General features: G+C 35.4%; 1 protein-coding gene across 5 annotated transcripts in view; it reads left to right on the forward strand.

Moving 5' to 3' along the window:
* The window catches only part of KCNK2 (potassium two pore domain channel subfamily K member 2), a 214,120-nt gene that overhangs the window by 91,110 nt on the left and 109,179 nt on the right, over window positions 1–13,831 (forward strand). The gene's annotated exons all lie outside the window — the stretch shown is intronic.

Below are 13,831 nucleotides of genomic sequence, written 5' to 3' on the forward strand. Positions count from 1 at the left end.
GATCTGAGAGGAGGCAGAGCTCAGGTTATAAAGGTCCCTGGCTGCCGCTCAGCTCCTTCTGTGTAGCCTGGTTCTTAATAGGCCATGACTAGTACAGGGCTGTGGTTTGGGGACCCCTGGTGTAAGTAATCTATAGATGACTTACTTAATGGATGTGTGTAGGTTACATGCAAATACCCCACCATTATATATAAGGGACTGAGGATTGATTTTCTTGGAGGCATTGATCTTCTTGAAGACCTTGTTCTTGAAGAGGTCACTGTGTTTTCTTTTAGTCCATTTTATATAAGGGACTTGTATTTATGGGGTGATGTGGTCCTGAAACCAATCACTCATGGATACTGATGGACTGTATGTGGTTTCCAAGTAACTTTTCCTGTTTTACGCATTGTCTTTTTATTCTGCTGATTGTTCCTTGGCTGCACAGGAGTTTTTGTTTGTTTGTTTGACATAGTCCTATTTACCTATTTTTGCTTTTGTTGCTTAGGCTTTTGGGGTCATATCCATGAAATCACTGCCAACGCCAATGTTATGAAGCTTTTCCCCTGTGTTTTCTTCTAGAAGTTTTATAGTTTCAGGTCTTATGTTTAAGTCATTTTTTTTGGCAAAGAGTTTATTAAGCAGGACTATTTTTAATACCAAAAGTCAGCAGACAACTCAAACATTCACTAACAGAGGTCTGGTTGTGTAAATTATAGTATACACATAAAACAGTACTATTCATCTGTGTGGGGTTTGATGGGTGGGTGAGTGTAGATATTTGTGTGTAAGGGGTTGGGGAGAGGGAGGGAGAAATGAAGGCATATCTTCATGTGCTAACATGGAGTAAACTTCAGGATATAATGTTATTGAAAAGCATAAAGTGGAGAAAATGAAAACAGTGCTATTACCATTTAGTTTTTTAAAATGCAGAAGTAAATGAATATACGTATGCATATATATAGTTTATTCTCTTAATTTTTTGATACATTATATTTGTGCATAGTTATGGAGTACATGCGAAATTTTGTTAAATCCGTAGGATGTGTAATGATCAAGTCAGAGTATTCAAGATCTCTGTTACCCAAGTGTCTATTATTTTGGTGTGTTGGGTATATTTTAACTCCTCTCTTCCAGCTATTCTACAATATATATTGATGTTAACCAGAGTCACCCTAATCTGCTGTCAAACATTAGAACTTATTTCTTCTGCCTAACTATATGATTGTACCCGTTAACCAACCTCTCTTCGTTCCCCACCCCTCTCCCACCCACACACCCTTCCTAGTCTCTAGTGTTTTTCTTTCCACTCTCTACCTCCATGGGATTGATTTTAGCTCCCATGTAAGAGTGAGAACATGTGAGATTTGTATTTCTGTGCCTGGCTTATTTTACTTAATGTAATAATCTCCAGTTCTATCCATTTTGCTGCAAATGACATGATTTAATTCTTTTTCATGGTTGAATAGTGTTTGTGTGTGTGTGTGTGTGTGTGTGTGTGTGTGTGTGTGTGACACCTTTTTCTTAGTCATTCATCTATTGTTGGGCACTTAGGTTGATTCCATATTTTTGCTGTTGGAAATGTTGCTGCAACAAACATGGGAGTACAGCACAGTATGTCCCTTTGATATATCGATTTCTTTTCTTTTGAGTAAATACCCGATAGTGGGCTGGATATTATGGTGGTTTTATTTAGCTTTTTGAGAATTTCTCTACTGCTTTCTATAGTGGCTGTACTGATTTACATTTCTACCAGCAGTATATACAAGTTCCCTTTTTGCTATATTCTTGACAGCATCTGTTATTTTTTGTCTTTTTAATTACAGCCATTCTAACTGAGGTAAGATGATGTCTCATTGTGGTTTTAATTTTCACTTCTCTGATGATTAGTGATGTTGAGCAATTTTTTGCATACCTGTTGGCTATTTGTATGTCTTCTTTTGAGAAATGTCTATTTATGTCTTTTGCCTCTTTTTAAATGGGGTTATTTAGTATTTGTTGAGTTGAGTTTTTTGCACCTTCTGGATATAAGTCCCTTGCTGGATGAATAGTTTGTAAATACTTTGTCTTATTCAACAGGTTGCCTCTTCACTTTGTTGATTATTTCTTTTGCCGTGCAGAAGCTTTTTAGTTTAATACAGTCCCATTTGTCTAGTTTTGTTTTTGTTGTCTGTGCTTTTGAGGTCTTAGCCATAAAATCTTTGCCTAGATCAATGTCTTGAAGAGATCACTATGTTTTCTCCTAGTAGATATATAATTTTAGGTCTTATGTTTAAGTCTTTAACCCAGCTTGAGTTGATTTTTGTGTATAGTGTAAGCTAAGGGTCCAGTTTCCTTCTTTTTGATGTGGATATCCAGTTTTCTCAAAACTATTTATTGAAATGACTATCCATTCCTCATTGTGTATCTTGACACCCTTGTTGAAAATCATTTGATTATATATATGCATAGGTTTATTTATGGATTCTTGATTCTGTTCCATTGGTCTCTATGCCTGTCTTTATGACAGTATCACTTGCATTTGATATTTATTTTTGTTTTGTTTTAGTTTTTTCATATTTTCTAATCTCAAACATTCTATTTTTAAAATTTAATACATTATTTTTTAGAGCACTTTTAGGTTCATGGCAAAATTGAACAGAAAGTGCAGTGATTTCCCATATACTCCCTGCCCCCACACATGCATAGCTTTCTCCATTAACAACGTCCTTCATCAGAGTTACACATTTGTTAAAATTCATGAACTTACACTGACACATTACTATCACATCATTGTCATCATTATTACCTAATTGCTTACATTAAGGTTCAGTCTTGGTGTCGTAGAGCCTATTGGCTTGGACAAACATATAATGTCATGTATCCACCATTACAATAGCCTGAAGAGTAGTTTTGGTATCCTAAAAATACTCTGTGCTCTGCCTAACTCCCTAAATCCTGACAACCACAGCCTGTTACTATCCCCATAATTTTGCTTTTTCAAAATGTCATATAATTGGAATTATATGGTATATAGCTTGGTAAAATTGGCTTCTTTCACTTAGTAATATGCACTTACGTTTTCTGCATGTCTTTTCATGTAATCTGAGAGCAGAGGTAATTTCTTGTCTTCTTTTCTGATTTGGATGTGTTTTATTTCTTTTTCTTGCCAAGGTGCTCTACCTAGGACTTCCAGTACTATTTGAAAAGAAATGGTGAGAGTGGGCCTCCTTGTCTTGTTCCTGATCATAGAGGATAAAAGCTTCAGCTTTTCACCATTGACTATAATGTTAACTGTGGACTGTTATATATGACTTTTATTTGTTGCATATATTCATTCATTTGATGGTTCCTCCTCTGTCACTCGACTTTCTTTACTTTTGTTAATTATTTTTTTCCTTTTGCTCTTTTAACTGGATACTATCAAATGATCTTTGTTGAAGTTTACTGTTTTTTTCTTGTGCTTGATCAAGTCTGCTGTTGAACCACTCTAGTGAATTTTCCCACTAAATTATTGTATTCTTCAGCTCCAAAATTTCTTTTGGGTTCTTGTTTCTATTTTATGTCTCCTGTTGACATTCTCATTTTGTTCATATATTATTTTTCCTGAGCTTGTTGAACATATTTATGATGATTATTTTGAATCTATATGAGATAGTTCATATGCCTGTTACTTTAGGATCAGTATGTGGAGATTTAGTTTGTTCTTTAATTGGGGCATGTTTCCTTGTTCCTTTATATGCCTTGTAACTTTTATGATGGGATCTATGCATGTAAAATAAAGAGTCACTTCTGTAAATCTCTAAGGACTGGATTCATATGGGGAAAAACCTAATCACCAGTCAGCCCTAATCAGCCTGCCTAGAGATTCTGTGGGGCTCAAATCTTTTCTGTGGTTGTGCATTCTCTGGACTTGTGCATGTAAGTTACCAAGTTCAGGGATTTACTCTTTTTGTTTCAGGGCTTGTAATCTCTTGCTCTCTCTGGAGCTACTACTTGTGCTCAGCTCTTTGTTCTCAGTGGCTCCCAGACTTGTAGAGCATGTTAGGTCCTGTTAATGCTGTTAGTTGGACAAGACAGGCACTAGCCTCAAGAAGCCTTTTGGAAGGTTTGCTTGTTGGACATATGTTTCAGTCTCCTCTTTCTCTTTCCTGAGAGAAATGCAGTGAGACCCGATGTGGAGATGGAAGTTGGCAGTATTGACAATCCTGACCTTGTGCAGTCCTAGGCTAATTTGTTTGTCTCTTAGTTTTTTTTTTTTTTAAGTGCTTAAAAAGTTTTTAAAAAATTAAATAGTAAAAGAAATGATTATGGACTAAAGATATAAAGAAAAAATATTTTTATACAGCTGTACTATGTGTTTTAAGCTAAATGCTAGGACAAAATAATAAAAAATTTTAAAAAGCTTATAAAGTGAAAAATTTACAATTAGCTAAGGTGAATTTATTATTGAAGAAAGTTAGTTTTATTTTCAAAATAAATTTAGTGTACCCTAAGTGTACGGTAATGTCCTACACCTTCACATCCACTCACCACTCACCCAGAGCAACTTCCTGTCCTGCAAGTTCCATTCATGTAAGTGCCTTACACAGGTGTACTGTTTTTATTTTTATACCATATTTTTACCCTATTCTATGTTTCCATATGCTTAGATACACAAATAGTTACCATTGTCTTACAATTGCCTGCAGTATTCAGTACAGAAACATGCTGAACAGGTTTGTAGCTTAGGAGCAATAGCTATTGCTAGGTTTGTGGAAGCACATGCTGTGATGTTCACACAGTGATGAAATTGCCCAACAATACCTTTCTTTCTTTCTTTTTTTTTTTTTTTTTTTTGAGATGGAGTTTCACTCATGTTACCCAGGCTGGAATGCAATGGCGTGATCTTGGCTCACCGCAACCTCCACCTCCTGGGTTCAGGCAATTCTCCTGCCTCAGCCTCCTGAGTAGCTGGGATTACAGGCACGCACCACCATGCCCAGCTAATTTTTTTTGTATTTTTTTTTTTTAGTAGAGACGGGGTTTCACCATGTTGACCAGGATGGTCTCGATCTCTTGACCTCGTGATCCACCCGCCTCGGCCTCCCAAAGTGCTGGGATTACAGGCTTGAGCCACCGCGCCTGGCCAACAGTACCTTTCTTAGCATCACGTTTCTCACTATCACAAACTGACAGAATACAGTGTAGTCGTGTGTCACTTAACAATAGATGACTATAGTGTATTCTGTCAGTTTCTGATAGTGATTTTATGTCTACTCCCAAATCAGTAAGCATAGAATATATTACAAATGATTCTTGAGCAGTTAGCATTATACCGGACACACAGGCCATATGCGACATCAAGATATAAGACGAGGCCTGAGGACTATTTAGAATGCATTGTACACATGTGGATAAAATAAAATATTCACCAACATTCAAATTTATGAGTTGATTTTTTAAAAAAGTCATTTATAAATGTATTTTTTTTTTTTTGCTTAGAACTTTCAGTATTTCCACATAGAAATAATACTGTAAATGATAGCTATATCCAAGGCTAGGCCAAAAGCTGTAATACAGCTGAACTATTAATATAACACCAGGACCTGAGCCTGGCTTGCCAATTTATTTTATCATTATTTTGGCATATTTTACTTATTCTGACCAAGTGATCCCCTTAGCCTCTCTACACCTCAGCTTTTGTGAAAGGTATGAGGGTATCTGATCCCTCTTAAGTAAAACTATATGCATAATGCTCACAAGGTTCTTGGTGAAGCCCCTCGGGTCTTGCACTGCTGTTTTAAATAGTTAGCTTAAAGAGAGGTAGCTATCTAGAGGATGCCCAACAGATGTTATTTATTTTTATTTTTTTGAGACAGTACCTCGCTCTGTCTCCAGGCTAGAGAACAATGGCATGATCTCGGCTCACTGCAATCTCTTCCTTCCAGATTCAAGTGATTTTTATGCCTCAGCCTCCTTGTTAGCTGGGATTACAGGCATTCGCCACCATGCCAAGATAATTTTTGTATTTTTAGTAAAGACAGGGTCTTCCCATGTTGGCCAGGCTGGTCTTGAACTCTTGGCCTCAAGTGATCTGCCCACCTTGGCCTCCCAAAATGCTGGGATTACAGGCATGAGCCACTGCACCCAGCCCCAACAGATGTACAGCAAGTGATTCCAAATGAAAGTGTGAGTGAGGTTCAAGTGTATTCAGTCATTGCCTAATGTCTACAACCTTTCCCCTCCATACCTCTTTTGAATCCTTGAGAGATGGAAGGACTTTTTTTGCGACTTTTTACTCTTCTCTTTCCCTACTCAGTTTAAAAGTTTTCTACCTGTTTGACCAACATATTCACAAACATACTCTTGGATTGTGGGAGTTAGGAGACAGAGGAGGTGAAGAAAAGACCCACCAGCCTCATGGTTATTATGTGAATTTTGAAGCATCTTCCCCTTCATAGGGTTCTGTGCTTGGAAGCACTCTTGAGGTTGGTATCCTAGTGTGCATGAAGATGAACAATGCAGCATATGTGAGTGACTAATGTAGAAAACACGAGGAAAGGTGCCAAGCTCGTTTTCACCACTGATGGTTGTGGTGTGACACTCTCCTGCCAGCCAGAGGTGCCTGAGGGAAGGGTTTAATTGCGTTTTTGTGTAATAACTACTGGACAGGTGTCAAAGGATAGCTCCATTATTCCGGTTGGCTCAAAAAAAGGCAAGAAATTCTATCAGGTTCTTATTTCTCAAACCAAATGGATTTAAACCAATTCAGCATTTGCTATAACTGGTGAGTGTATGGGTGTGTAATTGAGAAAGACGGGGGAAACTTGGAAAAACCTAAGAACTAAGACAGAATAAGTATGAATCACCATGTTTTGGGAAGTTATATATTATTTTCACTGTCTTGATTTTGTGACATTAAGCCAAGAAATATAAACATATTAAACAGTTTTGCGAGACTTCCTTTTCTCTGCATAATGTTAGCAAGTCATTAATAAACTTCCTCTGCAGTATATTAAGAAGTTTTACCTGGAGCCTAAAAGCACAGAAATTTCTTGTAGGCTTATTAATGGCAATGAGTCAACTCACTCAAAGTGAGAAATACACATTTTGTGGGGCCTGAAACAGGATCTCTCTATCAGGATATTATTGGAATGTCTTAGTATAGTGCCTTTATTCATGACTAATTTGGGTTGTGGGAAGTTTGATTTATTCAAATACAAATTGTGTTAACTGGTTACTTTGTTGCAATGTGTGTGTGTATGTGTGTATGTGTGTGTGTATACAGAGCTTGAGATTTTCAATCCTCACTATGTATATTTTAGTTACTATGAATTTTTAGTTTCAATTCTCACTATGATTCTGGAAGGACGGGGAAAAAATCCATTTGTTTTTAAAACTTACATAAAAATATTGCCTTTCTGTGGAAACTTGAATACTTTTCATAACTGTTTCCCCTGTGGTTACTTTTATATAGGTTTAAAACACTTCCTTTTTGTTTAAACTTGTATCCATTATGGAGCTATAGGCTTAAGTGCACTGGGAAATCAAATGGATAGAGATCAGTGACTTTCTATTGGAAAAAACCAACAAATTTTCCAAATTTAGGAACCCTATGGATGTGTGTAATTGACAGAGAAAAACACTCTTTTTCACATTTTAGCTTTTTTCTTCTCATCAGTTTAGAAATTCAGACCTTAGAAAAATAGTGTGTAAATAAATGTTGGTTAGTGTTGCACGCCTTGGGCAAAATGGTACAAAAATATTATTTCTGGTACTGTCTCCCTGATGTCAGTCTCCTGCCTACTCAAATCCTATTTTAAGGACAACCTCTTTTTATATATATATATATATACTTTAAGTTCTGGGGTACATGTGCAGAACGTGCAGGTTTGTTACATAGTTATACACGTGCCATGGTGGTTTGCTGCACCCATCAACCCGTCACGTACATTAGATATTTCTCCTAATGCTATCCCTCCCCTAGTCCCCCACCCCGTCACAGGCCCTGGTGTGTGATGTTCCTTCCACTCCCTGAGGACAACTTCTTTTAAAGGAACTGCCTAGATAAATATCTTACTCTCCTAGAGCTGAGTCTTCCTAACTGACTAAACAACCGTGATCTTTTTCCCCTCTTCTTGCCTTTTTGTTTCTAACTTCTTCTTCTACCTCCTCTTTTCATGCTTTCCTTTTCTTTTATTAACCATTTTCTTCCACTCATTCTGAGATGGGGAAGAAAGTGGCTAGAAAGATAGACAAAAATTAGTAGTCCCATAAAATATTATTCCATACAATGATGTGGAATGTAGGAAGACTCATGGAAAAGTGCATGCTGGGGAAATGCAGCCTCAGTGTGCTTTTGCTTCCCAGGTGTGTTTCTTGCTCCCTCAGAGTCGCACAGGGTCTTCTTCATGTTTGTTTTGTTTTCTCCTATACACCACTGTGCTCATTTCATTGAGGCTCAAAGAAAAAAGAATTTCAGTGTTTCAAGTTCAGTCCTTGCCGGATGTATAAGTTTCTCTAGAACAACTCAGCAAATGGTTACTTGCCCTTAGACACCGTTAGACAAGTTTACTCAATAATAGAGGACTAGTTATGAAAAATATGTTAAATGTAGCTACTTAGTGAGGTATTGTGGTCCTTAAAAATGATGGTTCTGAAGACTACAAAATGCCTTGGAAGGTGCTTATGTTATACGAAAAGAGTTTTCAGCAGATTTATTGTTACAACTATTAAAATATGAAAATACGCATGTAGCAAAATACTGTTTTAGGAACTGTGACTGATTTTTTTTCTTTAGCATTATGTTTCCAAATGTTGAATAACATTTATATTACTTTTATGATTAAAACAAAGCTCCCTAAATGGATATGACAGGGAAAGACAACCCAAATACCCAGCAGTATGCTTCTTGCTTTCTGGCCCTTTGATGATATCCACACTCAAATCTGTTGCTCCCTGCTTTGGATTTTCAGCTTTTGTTTCTACTAACAGAAAATAAATTTACACTTTCAAAAGAGCAAGGAAAAAGCTGTAGGCTTCATTAGACTGTTTAAAAATAGTTTTGACGTTCGATTGCATAATCCCCCAATACAAGGAAATATGTGAGAAGGTAAGCAAGATATTTACTTTTAGACATGCTTTCTTGAAGTCTAGTGTGCAGAAACTGCTTTCTGTAAAAAATACTATCCCTTTTAAGTCATAAGAATTAAATTTTATTTAAGAAAAGCTTCATGAAGTAAACATATTTTGACTCGAAATTTTTCCAGCAAAAACCATGGATTAAAAACATTATGGCACATTTCTTACAAAATCTTCCTTATAAAATATACTGTGGGGGAACCTTGAAAATATGCTTATCAGTCTCTAAATATAGTATGATTTAAATACCTATATTTTGTATAAAATATGCAAAGTACTACTCCATCTTTTTTTTCACATGAAATCAGAAATACATTTTTATAAAGGAAAAAGATTATTGATGCTAGGTTTTGAAAATCTAACATTTGTTAATACTTATAACATTTCATTTAATTGTGGAATGTAACTTTGGGATTTCTGTATTTTATATTTAGGCAGATGCCTCTATTTTTCCCAGACAAAAATAAAACAAGTATCGTGTCCATATAACTATAGAATTTTTGAAAAACTAGTTTCATGTAATGAGTCACAAGATTTGATATCAAATCATGTATATATGAAATTATTTCTATAAAATTTAATTATCTTAAATATGAGTATCTCTGGATTTCTCAGATGTATGCAAAAATGGAATACAACTTGAATTTCCAATAAGGATTCAACAGTCTACATTTCCTCAGAATACCATTCTCAGCAATAAAGGGTTTACCTTTAGTAAGAACATATCCTTCACTATAGAATTGTAAAGAGAGCCTAATAGATTGATTTGCTAGTAACAAGTTCCTGTTCATGGAAATTAGCCTTAATACTGCAATAATAAATATCACACTGCAGTGAAATTTAGTATGTTATTACACACTGTTCATCAAAACACGAGTACTATTCTTTTGCATGCTCATATTTAATTGCCATTTTGCATGTACCAAATGCTCAGATATTGGCAATTTTATATGCTTCAACCTAGGGTTAGCATTAGCTGAGAACTGCTCATGGAATGTTCTTGAAGAGCAATATGCTAGTGTAGTGTGGTTTTCAAGAAGTTGTTTGCTCCCTTGGTAGATTATTAAGGGTCCTACCCTATATTACTGGATTCATACGAGGAACCCAATGACATACTTTAGTTTCCAGAATATCATGAAAGGACAAAAAGGTAAAGAAGATGGGTCCGGTTTCTGGGGCTTATTCCCTGTAGTGCAAAGAATGTGCCATGGGATGGTTTTCATGTAAGTTCACAAAAAACCTCTATCCTGCTGCCCCTTACCAGAACCTAATTTGATATGTAAAATGGCCCAAGAAGCAGCCCAATCATAAGACTGCTACATGTTACTGACATTAGAGGAGGAGTGTCTTGTATAAATGATGTCCATAAATAACACAAGTAACATTTCAGACATATATGTCGAGTAAATTTTTAAAAAAATTTAGAAAATGGATAATCCAATGTGGTTCTTTATTGCTTCAAATATGCCAGTCAAGGTTGCCTAGGCTCCACCAGTGCTGTCTGTGAATTCAGAGCCTGTGAGAGCAGGGCCATGTTGAGACACTCTCTGGTTTTATTAGCAGGACTATTCAAAACAGTTCACATCATCTGGAATAAGGTAATCATAATGTTGACACACAGCCAGAGGTTAAGAATGAGATGCGTGAGGATCCTGTAGCCTTTGGCACCAATACACACATATGACTGTGTATTATTGACGGGTGATGATTATTTTTGTGGTATAACCATAAATTGTAATGATACCTACTATTATCTTCCCACAAAGTCCTTTGGCAATGAGAGCATCATTTATTATTCTACTTTCCTCATCCCACATTCTTCAAGTTTTTAAAAATAATCTCGCTTACATGGTTGAAGTGGTCAGAGGCAGTGTTGTGGATGTGTGATTGGATTCCTTCCCTAAACTTCTCAGGGTGGAACTGGTTCCTCCACAAAGAAAAATAGTCACAAATAAAGATCTGTAATTGCAGCTACCAGAAATTTGGTAAGACAATACTTGTTGCTGTTTGAGGTGCTGTATAATTGTATATATGTCAGTATAATTATAAGTAGATTTGGCCGTTGTACAATTGATTGGAAATTATGACTTTTTTTAAAAAGGAGAAAAAGTGGAAGCAATCTTAAATGTCCAATTAAAATAAGTTAGCGTTGAACCAGTTATACATACATCATTGGTATAACCTAATTAGGCGTCAAGTCCTTGTACCTGCAGTTCAGAACTTTATTTTATAGCTTAAAAGTGTTCAAATTATTAATGTGATTCTAATTTTAGGAAGATAGATGTGATAGCATATTTTAATGAAATCCTGATGATGATATAACAGAGGAGGGATTTATTCGAAACATTCTGTATTGTTTTGATGAACATGAACATCTCATATAGGAAAAATACATAAAATCAGAACTTCTGGTGCTATTTGTATTTTAAGATCCACAATATAGCCTACTCTGAAAGCAATACTTTAGGCTTTTCCAAAGTTGCTCAATTTCCTATATCTTTTTCTTTAATAAAAACATGGCCAGTGTAGTACTTTATAGCATGCGAAAATCTATTCCTTGGAATTGGACTGACAGAAATCTTTTCATGATCGTCAGTTATTGCCTTGAATGCCAAGCCTGTACTGGTCCCATATACTTACAAATAAGTGTGTCTTCTCATTGTTCAGTGTTAAAGCTGAATAAAGTCCCAAAATGCCAGATGGCATTGAGACATCAGCATTTACAATTCCAGAATGCACAAATTCACAAAAGAACTCTGTGAACTTTGATTCTAAAGCCACCATTGTCATGGAAACCAAGATTTTCCATAATTATTTTTATCATGTCCATGAGTATAAGCCTCCTAGAGCTCTATTTCTTAAATTTAATGCTACACTCTTAAGTGGAACCAAGTATTAATTTTCCCTAGTATACATTCTATGTTTGTCTATAAACTGAGGAGCAAAATTCAATGTGAATCCAATCAAGATTATCCTTTACTGCCTCTATGGTAGGTTTTAGGTTTGGAAGTCCTTTCTTATTAATCAGCATTTCAGGTAATCATATGTTAAGGTGGAATACATACGATTCCGCATTCACTTATCTTAACCTAAACCATTCAACTTACTCACAAGTTGTCAACATGACTTGATTCTACAGAAATGTTGCTTCTAATGAAAAAGTGAAATTGTATTATCTATTCAGTGAGGTGATTATGTTACTTTAGCCACGTAATATGGCACACCCAGAAACAGTTCTCATGAAGGCATTGGAAAAGTACTCCAATGACCTGAACTGATGTTGAAATTTCAGAGATTCTTAGCTCTACATCAGTGAGTGGGAAAGGGCATCCAATTTCCTGTGGATGTTGACCAAGAGACCTCATACAAAAATACAAAATAGGCTTACAAGAATATTCTAGAGAAAAGACCTCATGGTAGACTCATTCTCATAGTGATTTGACATACCCTTAGCTCTCTCTCAAACCTCTATTTCAATAATTACAGCTCTGTGATAATTATTTACAACCCACATGGTGCCAGATACTACTGTTTCTGATTATAGGTCTGCATTTGCTTCTTTTGAATTTAAATAATTTGTGGACTTTATCCAAGTATCTGGGTGATGTTGTACCTCATCACTGATGAGGAAAAGAATAAGCTAAAATAGTGCTGGTTATGGAGGGTATATGAAATCAACTGCTATAGTCAGTAAAAGAATTAATTTTAATTAATGGGGCAGAGTGTGAAGGCCTACCTTATCTTTTCTCATCTACAACACCAGGAACTTTTTTTCTTTTCTGTTGCTTCTCCATCACCTAGTACCATACACAAATGCTAAATATTTTTTAATAAATGAATGTGTTGAAGAAATGTACATAAAATCTAAAAATATACTTTGATGCAATTATAATCTGTCTAAATTCTCCTTCTCTGATTTTTACTGGAAACATTTAGTTCTTCCTGGGAGTTATAATCCTAGAGGTCTTTGTGCCTGTGCCTGTATTGTTTGTGTGCACATGAATCAGAGTGGCATTTCCATGTTTATTAACTGTGAAGCCATTCCCTCCAGAGTAACTAGATAAGAGCATGATTATCACAAGAAACTCTTTCAGATTTATGAAGCCTTGATATATGTATTTAAGCTACATAGCCTATGAATTCACTAGATTAGAATTTATGAACCAATAACTTTATTTGATTTATGATAAAATAGAACCATTTTATGTTTCTTCACTTATTACCTCTGTTCCATCTCCTGTATGCTTATTGCTCTTAAATATTTTTCAAAGTTATTTTTTACTTTCTTAAAATTTTGTCTTTTTATTTGCTTGCTGTCATATTTTATTTAAATGCTATTTTCTTGCCAACAGCCAATATATTTAGGGATTAAACACTTAAACCATTGATGATTTTATATGACAAAAATAAAGAATCTGCTGTCATTATTTTTATTTAACTTAGCTCTGGAAAAACTGTTTAATTCAATAAGACATTAAAATCAATAATACATAGCTATTAAAAATGTGAGATAAAATTATTTTTAAGTGATAAGTTTGCTTACTTTGGTTTTCCAGGTAAAAAATGAAATCAGACAAATAAACAAAATATAACGAGTTCAGTATAGAATAGTAGTTTTCAAAATGGGGTCCTCGAGACCCGCTCAGAGATTTGTTAACATCAACGTTATTTTATTTTATTTACTTATTTATTTATTTTTGAAACAGGGATTTCCTGTGTCGCCCAGGCTGGAGAGCTGTGGTATGATCAC

Source organism: Sapajus apella, unplaced genomic scaffold (assembly GCF_009761245.1).
Source record: "Sapajus apella isolate SASKATOON/1434 unplaced genomic scaffold, GSC_monkey_1.0 scaffold22, whole genome shotgun sequence".
NCBI lineage: Eukaryota > Metazoa > Chordata > Mammalia > Primates > Cebidae > Sapajus > Sapajus apella.